We start from the raw sequence: 12530 nt of genomic DNA on the forward strand, positions 1-12530 counted from the left end.
TTCCAGAAAAGTCCTCAACTGGGGATTCTTGGAAGAGCTTCTCTGGTGTTTGCATTCCTGCTGTGGGACAGCAGCGCTAACAGGGTTTCTTGTGATCACTGCTATCTCGAGTGAGAATTATAGGGGAGGGGGGCATTCCTCAGTGCACTGTGAGCTGGCCTTTAGTGACACAAGCTGGAACAACTAACAGTCTCTGCACAGTGGACATGCACTCATCAGGCATAACATTATGACCTCAAGGTGAGCGGAAATAAGTTAAAAACATGTCACGGTTTTAAGAGTTAACAATGTTGCCATGAGAAAACTAAGATTGCAATAAAAGTTGGGGTATGGACAGTGAAAGAATGATCGAAAACCAACTTTAGAGCGATAGAGAGTATGCACGTGACGTCACAGCAAGCGAAATCTCCATGGTTACGGCCACTGAGTGACAAAAAAAAATGACAGTTGATCGTGGAGATTAGCAGCATTAGTTTGAATCACAGGCTTTAATATTGTCTAAAAGTAAAATTAATTGAAAAAATAAAAAGGTGAAGAGTTGTTGTGCGATTGACTGTAGCAACAGATTTGAAAAGCAGTCAGAGATATATTTTTTACGGACATCTCCGACTGCCAAAGAAGAGACATAAATGGATCGCTGCATTACGAAGAAACATCTGGAATCCAGGTACAGGAACCTGCTGCTGTGGTTCACATTATGTGTCACTTAATATTAATTTATACTGTATTTTTTTTGATGAAGTCATACCTTAAGTTGCTTCTTAAGTTGCGTCCTGGAGGGCTGTCAGATAAGTTTGTCGATGTTGTTGTTTTGGGGTAGTTACGGCCGACAGTAACTATTTCAGTTCCCACAATGAATAACAATAAAACAATAAGCGGTCCCTTCTCGTCATCCCTGATGTCCGGTCAGTATAAACAGTCAATAGGTCAGACTCTACACTATTGTATGGCCAAAGTTACTTCTCTGTAAATCTCTTAGCGTTAGCATCTTTTATTAGCCTCAATTATCATAACTGAAATGATCTAAAACTAACTGAAACTGGGGCTAATCCATTTCTCCAACTCCATACTAGTTCGTATGGATCACTGTTGATTCCAATTGTCCTTAATTTGATCTGATAATCCACAGTTTCCACGGTATCGCTGTATTTACCGATACATGTGTTTCTGCCACTCAGGGGGGCGTGGCCACAGGCGGCAGTGACGCCATACACACATACCCTCTGTCCAAATGGTGATCATTCAGGTTTACCATCAAGAGATGCCACCACACCGTCCTGTTGTTTTCAAAATGTTATTTCATACATTTTTGACACATTTAACTTTCATGCATGTGAGTGAATCTTGTTGGATGTATGTAACTTTCACTGGACTGGCACCACAAGTGATGGTTATGAAAAGCTAAACACCTGTGAAGCTCTTAGCAATTATGACAGCAGAAGAAGAAATGGGTTGGGTTACTAATTTTGACTAACATTAGCTACCAGAGGCTTATCCCAGAGCAAGGCGATGTGCTGTGTACCAAAATAAGCTTTTTATTTTAAAGGCTGACACCTCACAGCAAGAAGGTTCTGGGTTCTGGGGCCTTTTCTGTGTGGAGTTTGCATGTTCTCTCTGTGTCTGCGTGGGTTCTGTCCGAGCTTCCTCCCACCCTCCAAAGACCTGCTCATTAACTTCAATGGTGACTCCAAATTGGCCACAGGTGAGAGTGTGAACGGTTGTCTGTCTCTCTGTGTTAGATATATGTGATAGACTGGCGACTTGTCCAGAGTGTACCCCCCAGTGACAGCTGGGATAGGCACCACACCCCTGAGTCCCTCCTGATGACAAGCAGTGACAGAAAATAAATGAATGAACTTTAAAGATCTGTAATATGTTATTTGTTCTGGAGTTTTTTTTATCAGTCTTGGCCTCCACCGTGAGTTTGTGAAGAGGGAGTTATTACTGGATTCGATTTTGACTGAAATATTAATGAACGCTAATGTTGCTCACTGTTTGTTGGATGTCAAGGACGCAGGCTGATGCAACACTGGTTCTCCGTCGGTGCTAAGAAGAACTTTTCAGACTTGTCAAGGCTGTCCAAGGCCACGCGGTCGCTGTGTAAAAGAACTACAGGGATCATCCAAAAATGTGCTACTCTTGTCCACGGTTACGCTGTTGAGGGTCCTTCAGAATTGCTCCGACAGCAGAAAAGACTGGACAAAGAGCTTCTTTGTAAGAGAAACCAAGTTTTAATATGTAGCCATTGCTTCACTCTGGTTTGTGTTGTTTTTGTTCTTTGTGTGTGTGTGTGTGTGTGTGTGTGCATGTCACGGTTGAAGATGACCTTTCAACCAAACTGCGCTGTTGGCTTGTTGGAGCGCTGCTTGCAAGCATGTTTCCATAGCCTCTGCGTTGGTCCTTCACTCTGCTCAAATGGAGAGCCACACACATTTAAAAACAACAACAAAAAAAACCCCAACAAGTATGATGTCCTCTTTCTTAAAACTATGGGAGTGATTGGAAATATACAAAATCAGTGCATGATTAAAGTCAGAATCTGGGTGATTTTCTAATTGTAAAATAATAGTGACTGTCTTGTGCATTTCTGCTTCAGGGTTACCTGTAAAACCACTTAAATAAGGTAACTCAGCACAAATATGAGCTGTGGTGCATGTGGGAAACAGTGTAATGTCAGGATCAATTAAAACAGGGGTCTTCAACGTTTTTCAGCCCAGGGACCCCAAACTGATGGAGAGATTAAGTAGGGACCCTGTACCTACTCTATGTGTTATATATTAGACTCAGCCCAGCGCTATTTATACATACAGTATACATTTTTATTATTATTTTGTATTCAGTATTAAGCCATCCCTTATCTCTTTAATAAATATGTTGGATTATGTTAATGTGTATTAGAAAGAAATATTAAAATATATATAAAAAAATCTCCAATCAACTAAAGTTTTTTTTCAGTGAGACGTAAATGGGTCGTGACAGAACAAAGTTTCAATCAGCATGAACAAGAACATGATTAAAAACACAAGGCCTTCCAATCAGAGACAGATTTCATGAACACACTGATAATGAGAACAGATGCAGTGACATTCAGTTAGTGTTAATACATAGAAGTGATACTGCCTTTTTCCTCCAAGAACCTAAGCGACCCAGTGCCGACACAGCTGATCTGCTGACAGCTTTATCTATCTGGGTCAATGCACAATGTGACTTTTCATTAACTCGGAGTTTAGAATTTTTTTTCCCCCCCAGTCCAAATTATCGACCATTTAAATTATTCACAGAATAGATATTCTCCCCCCTGGATTCTCGCCGCAGTTTTAAAAATAGTCCGTCTGTGTAAATAACACAATGCGCTTCTTATAGTTAACACAATGCGACCTTTGTGTGCCAGAAGACATGTCCAGGCCTTGAGTTGCAACCATTAACATATCTCACAGCTGAATCATCGTGACTTACCGGCAGCAACAACAAAGATACAAGTCATCAGTAAGATAATGGATTTTTCCAGTTGACACTTATAGAAATTGTTTGATTTGCACAATGGGCTCGCAGCAAACCGAGCAGAAAAAAACAAGCCTCCACAGAGGGACTCGCTTCACTGTCAAAACCTTTCCTCTTTCTGGTTTTATGTGTGGGAAAGAAACTGTGTCTCGTTTAACGCCGTCTGTGAAAAGACGCATTGTTGTTTTGAGTTTCACCAAATGTCATTTTAATCACTTAAGCCGCACAAACAAAACGGCAGTCACCTCTTTTGTTCTGTCAAACCCTTAGATAAACTAATATCCCATGCGTTTTGTTACATATAATCAAAAACAGTTATTCCAAAATATGTTTTAATTTTGTTTTAATAGGCAGCCTAAAAAAAATATAGGATAAATGAAAATACGCAAGTGTGTGGCAGATTAGTGTCTAGACTTAGTAATATTACCCAGTAACTAGGGTTGTTGCCCAGTGATAGTGACTAAACTCTACATGATTGCACAATATAATCATGACAGTTAATAGAAGGAGGTGGTTTATAGGAATGTAGCGTACCCTTGTATATGCATAAAACAAAGATGTTTATAGATGTTATCACACTGACAGCTTAACTGGAAACATCCCCATGAAATAAAACATTAAAGGTGCCTTGTGAAACGTTTTTCTGGGAAATGCCACACCAACGGCAATCTGTTTCCTCATTCTCATTCTTTTTTCTTTCTTTCTTTATCTTGAGCATCAGAAATTCTTTCTGGACGTGTTGTAGATTTCTTTCTTCCTGGCAAACGAAAAGAGGTGATTTGGTGGAACCTAAACTACATCGATGATGCTCTGGCAGTCTGTCATAGCTGTTTAAAAACACATTGTGTGCTCCGTGAAAACCAGATTTAAAACTCTGGCACATTGAAAAACACAAAAGGATTTATCTCCTGCTCGTCGGTTTAATCAGCGACGTGTTTGCCAAAGGCTTGAATGTATGACTGATATTAGTTTATGCCCCACAATAAAGCATTAAGTCTACTGACCACAGCTAAAATGGGTCTAACCAGTTTGATGTGTATTTAAATACAGTCTTGACATTTGATTGATAGCTTATTTTGCGCTGTTGAAAAGATGACGACATGCTATCACTTTCTCAGTATTTCGTTTGACTTGTTCAGCATGAAATGTAACTACGGTTTTCTAAAGCTGTAATGGAGGCCATCTGTAGACACCATAAATACTTTTACTACTTGATTTAGGGCCCAAATAAGACTTCAAAAATTCCCAGCCTTCCATCACATCCATCACTCCGCAGGACATCGCGTCCATCGCCTACCTGCTCGTCCTCTCCTCTCACACACCCCTACCACACCCCCCCACTCTCACACCCAGCCCACATTCCCCTCATTGCTCCTGGGCCATGGAAAGCCCCTGGTACATTTTCAGAGCTGCTGAGCTCGTACACAGACACAGAGCCCTCTCACTCTCCCTCGCTCTCTTTTCACTGTGCCGCTGGCCAGAGCCAGCCATCAGATCACATGCTATGTGCAGCCTCAGCAGCAGAGGAGCACAGCTATTTGCTGGGGGCACACATGCTGGGGCCCGAATGAATGACTGGCATTCTGGTGACCTCCCGGGATGGCAGCCGCCCGCTGGGGTGGAAGACTGTTTTAGGACAGGGTGTCATGGCCCGTCGCTGTGTCATTCGTCTGCGGCAGGCATGTTGTCTCCAGGGCAGAAGGCTGCAAAATGAATTCACACCTCGAAAGGTCAGCTTGAGCTGGTATTTATAAAGAGCGTCGCAGCTATGCCTCCGAGAAACAATGTTGAGGTCGGTTCAGTTTTGTGAGCTGTGAGTTAAGATGATGATAAATGAGACTTTAACTGGACCTGCTCTATGATGTCCCTCCAAAACAGTTACGATTCATCAGAGAATGGACATGGGCCTTCTGAGGGACCATGTTGTTAGTGGGGGGTCTTGAGGGGAAGGCTCTCTGTGGATCATCCCACCGATACTTGATCAGTTTGGTGTCTAGATGAATCTGGAGGCCAGGTCAACACCTTGTCAGGCTGCATCCTGCTGGGGATGGCTGCTGCCATGGGGGTGCCCAGTCTGGTCTAGGTGGGTGGTACATATCTAAGTAACATCCACATGAATGACTGCCAGGTCCAAAGGTATCCCAGGAAAACATAACGCCATGCCTGATCAATGTAAATCTTTATTAAACAGGGTATAACAAGTTACTTGTCAATCAAACGTCTGGATTCGACTACCCTGTGGCATGTATCTTGTCTGTGCACTTTCTACTCAGCTCAAAGAGAAGTGAAAGAAATGAAGCGGAGTAGATGAGAGGATGGGAATAAAATGGAAAAGGGAACATCATTACAGTGACACTCAGCTATTTGCCCTCAGAGCTGTATGAGTAACGCCATGAACGGAGGCCAAATATTCAGTGTTATGAGACAAAAAGAAACACCAAGGTTGCCATGGTGTTGTCAACATGCGGATCTTGTGTGTTAAAGGTGCAATATGAATATTTCCCAGTTGTGCAAAATCCCCATTAAACCAGGGGATTTTCAGTGTTTGACAAAAGAAACACCATAGGTCTCATGTGTTGTCAACAGCGGATCTTGTGTGTTAAAGGTGCAATATGAATATTTCCCAGTTGTGCAAAATCCCCATTAAACCAGGGGATTTTGCAGAATGCTTTTGAAACAGAGACATGAAAACCATAAAGTCTCAAACTGTATATATGCAAAGAGACACTTCTGTTTGAAGACAATTACTTCTAAGTTAATGTAGCAATCTGTTTCCTAAAACACTGTCTTTCTGATATCCTTTCACGTCTTAATGCTTGCAAGACTAACTTCAACACAGAAGTAACCCAAAGGTCTTCTCAAATCACGCAAAGAAAATGTGGACTTTCCAGTTCTGCAGACACAGAGATGGGCGCATGTGGTCTCTTTGAAAACACAGTCGAGCAACACAGTTGAACAAAGGGAACAACAAAATCCTCTATAAGTTCGAGGTCAATCGATTTGATTGAAGCTTGATGTAAAGATTGAAAAAAGAGGGAAAGTGCTAGCTAGGCTCAGTGTAAATTAGCTCTTAAACTTGTGAAATACAGGGTTATGGCTTACTTCTTGAATCTGAAGAAAGACAAAAACGGTAAAAATGCTAATTTACAACACTACCAATGTACTGTCCACTGAGCTAAGCTTCTGCTACGGTCCTAGGCATGAGAGCGACATCCATCTTCTCATATAGACAAGAACACAAGTAGGTGCATTTTTCCAAACTTGAGAACTACTCTAGGTCACAAATTGCTCGCATAATCCCACTTTTACATCCGCAAACTTGCCCATAGATATTCCTGAAGTAGACATCTGTTTTGTAATCTTCACAGAATCATCTCTAGTGACTCATGTCTGAAGTCTGTTGGCCATGAATGCCTGGAAATTCCCTTTTAACGCCGCGCGACTTGTAGCAACAGGCAGAGCTCCTCGACTCTTAAACAAACAGGTAACCGGTACGTTTCTCTTTTCTCTCCTATCAATCTAAACAGGTGGCATAGAGGAATCTGATCATGCATGCCTACTCGCTTTTGACATAATTTCATTCGGAGACCAACCCTGGAATCAGAATCCGAGCCATTGCGAAACACGACTACATGGGAAGCTCGTCGTCAGCGGTTTCCATACCACTTGGAAACAGGATACCACTCGAGCACACCTTGTCTTTGTCTATTGTGTGAACGAGGAAGCAGTGGAGAGATGTGAGAGCCAAGGAGAGGAATCCATCCCACTTCTTCCAACACTATCAGTTACATTCCTCACCAGTCCTGGCCTATCAGATGACCGTGTCTGCTATTTGGGCTCTTTGTTTCCCACCATTCTAACAGTGTAGCACGCATCCTGTTCCTGTCTGCTCCGTTTTACTCTCCGTTTCAAGAGGATTCAAAGATTCACATGACCTCTGAGTCCAAAGACAAAAAGAAAGTGAGATAAAGAAAGTGAGACAGAGGGATAGAAAGAGTCATACATCTTGTTACTTGGCCTTCAGATTAGCAACAGCTAGGGTTCTTCTCCATATAATCACTTATCTGAACTATGACAAGTGAAAATACCTTCTGCTCACATGACATGTTCTGATAAACTATATCACTGTGTCTACAGCTAAGAGTGAGATACATCATAATTGAAACTAAAGTGCATTGTAGGCTACATAACTACAACATATTAAAAAAGTTTAGTACTCTTCATCGACTTTTTGAATTACGAATCCTTTAATGCATTAACTGTCCAAAATGAGGCTGAGAAACGATCTAAAACTCGTAAACTTCATCAGTTTATGATTATATAAAACAAGAAAACAGACAATCTGGCACTGGAGTTAAACAAATATTTTGGGTTTGATTACAAGAGGTCACACTGAGCTTTTCGATAATCTTACTCTGCATGTGGGGACAAACTATGATGCCTAATCAACTACGACCTATAATCTTACATTCTGTTTCAAAATGTTTTCGGAGAGTCTAAAGATAACAATTAAGTAGAGTACAAAGAAAGCACATCTTCATTGTTTTTTATTGTTTTATCTTGCAGATGACAGTTCAAAGGATCATTGTAGTCACTGATATTGTGTGTTTTCCAGCTGATTTAAATATCATGTTAGAATCTACCAAAAGCATTTTTCTCCCCGGTGTAATTCTAATCTTTGGACGTGTATTTTAATTGACCGCAGTTTGAATCTTGTTGTTTATTTGCCATTTATTCAAGCGCATGTCTGTACGTTCACAAGGCTGATATTTAAGTTTCATCATCTCATATCATAACCTTACAACCTGCGTTCAGGAGCCTGATGCTTTGGCAGCTTAACAAATCAGTCTCACAATACCGCTTTACAGGTTTGTAGTTGTTGTGGATCTATGACTGGCTAAATCCACACAGGTGGGTGAGTATGGGCGCGGTTTCCCGAAAAACAAACCAAAAGAATTTTGCGTACAGGGGCCCGAGCAACTCTTTCCTCATTAATTAATTTCCTCCATCAGTTACCGAATAAATGTGACTTGAATTGAGGGCAGGATGAGTCCATCCCTGTTTAGCGGTTTGAAGTCTTGCATATTAAAAATGAGGAAGTAGAAAATGCAGGTCCTACAGGTCTGAACGCAGCGACGAATTCATTTACAGTTGCTCTGAGTGAAGAATATCTGAAGCATATACTTCCACTGAAATAAAGTGACTTCTCGGTCAAGTGGTATAGTTGGATGTTGGGAATATGAGCACACATCACTTAGGTTATTAGTTTTGTCCGTTTATGTGTATTACTTCCATCTATCCAATTATCATCTCATGTTTAAAATAATGTCTATTTTTTAAATCGCTGCTGCCATAAACTCGGTTTTCACAACTTTGCTACAGAAACACTGAGTTAATTCTACTTTATGTCTGTTCAAGTTGTTTAGTCACTTTGCCAAATTTAAAAGCTGCATCGAGTGATGTTCAAAGACCGTTTGCCCCTTTAGTGACTCCCCCTCACAGATTTGTCTTCCTGCCTCTGTCCTTTTGACAAAGACATTTTTATACCGACTTCAACACGAGGCTCGGGCGAGTAAATTTAGATTCAGACCGAGTCGAGTTGTGTAACTAGTAGTTTGACTATATTCTGTGTTGCCTCATTTGTGCCCTTGTTTCCATCAAAACCTCAAGTGAAATATGAGTTTACTGAGAATAGCAGCGACACAATTGTGTGTTTTATTTTGTGGGGTGTTCTCCTATATACCGCTTTTTATTTCCACCAACACAGAGCAACTTGTGAAACAACTCGCGCTTGGTGTGGTTCAGAATTTCACACAGGCGCACAGACAATGAGGAATTTTTGTGGCCGCCCATTTTAGATGTTCATCTCCTGTAATGACTTTTTGAAAGCATCCATAACTTTCAAAGGGCCAGCCTTGCATTCCTTTGCAAGTTCACAGGAAGTGTACTACAATGGAGGACAAAATGACCAGAGGCGTTGTCCGCAGGCCAACACACACCCACACAAACACACACACACACACACATATAGAGGGAGTAGAGGAAGTAGTGAGGTGGTGTTAAATGACATGAGCAGGCTTTTAAAAAAAGAGTGGAGACTGTAGTTGGGATCTCAAGGAGAAATGCAAACATGTTCCACTTTGCTGACCGGTCGCCTCCGTGTGAGTGCCGCCCACAGAGACCTAGTGTCTGCATATCTTTTTAAAAAGCGTCCCTTTTAGATGGTGCAGCATCTGAAACCTGAGAGGAATGTGCGTGTTCTACTAAGGAGGGTGAAAGAGCCACGGGGATGATTGAGCACACATACTGTGAACAGTTCAATACCTATAGATTTTTAGGTCTAATGACATGATCGGCCCGAGGCCAGCGACCAAATACTGTACAGAAATCTATTACTGAGGCCTGTTGTGCTTTGATAACTTTCATTTTATTTTTTTTTATTTTTTTACCAATTCAATTTACATTTGTTTTTTTGGCGGTGCACTTTTGGAGAGTAGATATGGGCTGAGCAAAAGCATCAGCAACCTCCTGAGATACGATTCGTCTGTTATCACTGAAACATAATTAAAATGCCTGCAATAAAAGTCAGAGTCAGTCATGTCTAAAGTCCTTAATATAGCAGCTGTTAGGCTCTGGCAGGTAATAAATAGCTTAGCCTTGTCTTTTGACTTTGGCAGAAATAAAGCCTGTCATAAAGATTTGCGTTCTCCCTCAAGGCGGGAAATGTGTCTGTGAGGAAACAAAAATGGACGTTCCTCTCTCCTCTAATGACACATTTCAGCTGAGCTGTGGTCTGCCCTTTGCTGACCGCCTCTCCATTCTTCCCATCTTGTGATTCTGTGTGTGTGTGCAGTCTCGTCTGAGAGACAGCGTCTGCAGGTTTGAGATATTGACATCAGCAGGAGGTGTGACACCGTGTGGCATCCTCCAGACTCTGGCCCGTTCACGTCGGGCACAAAGGGCCCCTGTGTTTGTGGTAACGGGGTTACGAAGACCTCAGATTCCAGGAGGCAGCTGCCGCGCACCCACTGCACAGGCACACATTTGAGGCATGCGACGGCCTCAACACACTTGCAGCCGTTTTTACTCACCCATGGTGACATGCCTGCCTTCCTACGGGCCACAGATATCAAGCATTATATGTAAGGGCAATATTCTCTCACTGTTATCCCACTGTTGATTAAATAGCTCTACTGCTTCACATGGGATTTCACCCGCGTAGCACAAAGCACTGTTAAAGCCAACGGTGCGTATAAAGCATCGACTACAACATCAAACTACTAACAGTCTGTTTTTTAATCATGAAGACCAAGTGTAATGCTCTTTCATTTCTTTTTAAATATCTATATTTTCAGATGAAAGGAAGCCACCTCAAAAGAACTATGAAATCCGGAGGTGATTTTATGTTAAGTCCTGACAGTGTTGCCAGTAAACTGCAATATTAGAGTGGTTCAAATGAACTGTTAGTGCAATTCGATTCTATTTATGTAGCGTCAGTAACAATCCAAACTGCTTTGAGATGCTCTACAGAATCTAAAGCCCCGAAAACATCATGGTGGAAACCGAGAGGAAATAAAATCGATCACCAAAACAGCTTTCTATCGGCTTAAGAACACATCCAGAATGAAGTGTTTTATGTCTCTATCAGGCCAGGAGAAGCATCCATACTTTCATCTCCAGTAGACTCCACTACTGTAACGGTCTTCTGACTGGACTCCCCCCAAAAGAAAAGAAAACTGCTGCAGTTCATTCAAAATGCTGCAGCTCGAGTGTTGACCAGAGCAAAGAGGTCAGAGCAGATTACACCAGTCCAGAATACATCACTGACATGATATGAATATGATGTGAATATAAACCCAGCAGAGCTTTGAGATCTGCTGCACACGGATGGAACAAACTACCAAACAGAAGTGAAATCAGTGCTTACGGATGAGCTCTTTTAATGCACTTTAGCATTTTGAGTTTTGTAATCATCTAAAAGATATTCTGCACCATTATTTTGCGTCCTACTTAAAGTCTAGGTCTTGTTCCTCCACTATTTTTTATTTTTATTGTTATTGATTACTACATTTGCTTGTTTGTCTTCAATATTTGCTTGTTTTAAGTTGTATGTCTTCACCATTTTTAATGTAAAGTGAATTGAGTTGTCCTGTGTATGAAATGTGCTATCTAAATAAAGCTGCCTTGCCTCACCTTGAGGAGAACTCAGCCCCTTAGGTTAGAAAAGACGGCAGCATACATGATACAATCAAGGGTACATGATACCACCTGATACAAGGGAGACTGATAGTAGACTGAGGAAAAAAAGAATAGTTCAGCCTTTATTAAAAGTAGCGATTGTAGAAAAGTTTAGACTGAAGTACGACACATCAATGCAGTGGATACAGCAACACAAAGTTCACTTGGGAGGACATCAGCAGGGATAGTTTGGCCTTCTTGGACTGGACCGAAGCCTCAACATTGGAGTATATAGGAAACGCACTCACACTGATCAGCATTTATTATTTCATTCCCACCACCCGCTCGAACACAAGCTAAGAGTCACCAGAACCCTTCAGCATCGAGCACAGACTGTACCCACAAAACTGGATGGAAAGGAGGAGGAACGCATCAAAACAAACCCTCAAGACGTGTGGACATCCACACTTGGCCTTTGTCAAAGGCTCAAAAACATGTCCCAAAAAGGACAGTACAACAAGAGAAATGAACATCGTCATCCCCTGTACGTAACTGGTGTATCGGAGAAACTCAGGAGAATTTTCAGTAAACATCAGTTTATTTCAAAATTGGTAATACACTAATACACCCAGGCAGAAAAAGAGCAATGTAATGAGTGGAGTGAGGAGTGTACAGATTTGAACATTGGGGAAACTAAACAACCCATCCACAAACACACGAACCAACAGAGGAAGAGCCAGCTCAGGGGTCCAGCTACACCTGAAGGACAAAGGACGCTCCTGTGAAGATAGCAACATCCAAATCTGAGCCAGAGAAGACAGATGGTTTGAGAAAGGGGCAAAGGAAGCCAT

The sequence above is a fragment of the Mugil cephalus genome, chromosome 7 (assembly GCF_022458985.1).
Source record: "Mugil cephalus isolate CIBA_MC_2020 chromosome 7, CIBA_Mcephalus_1.1, whole genome shotgun sequence".
In the NCBI taxonomy this organism is placed as follows: domain Eukaryota; kingdom Metazoa; phylum Chordata; class Actinopteri; order Mugiliformes; family Mugilidae; genus Mugil; species Mugil cephalus.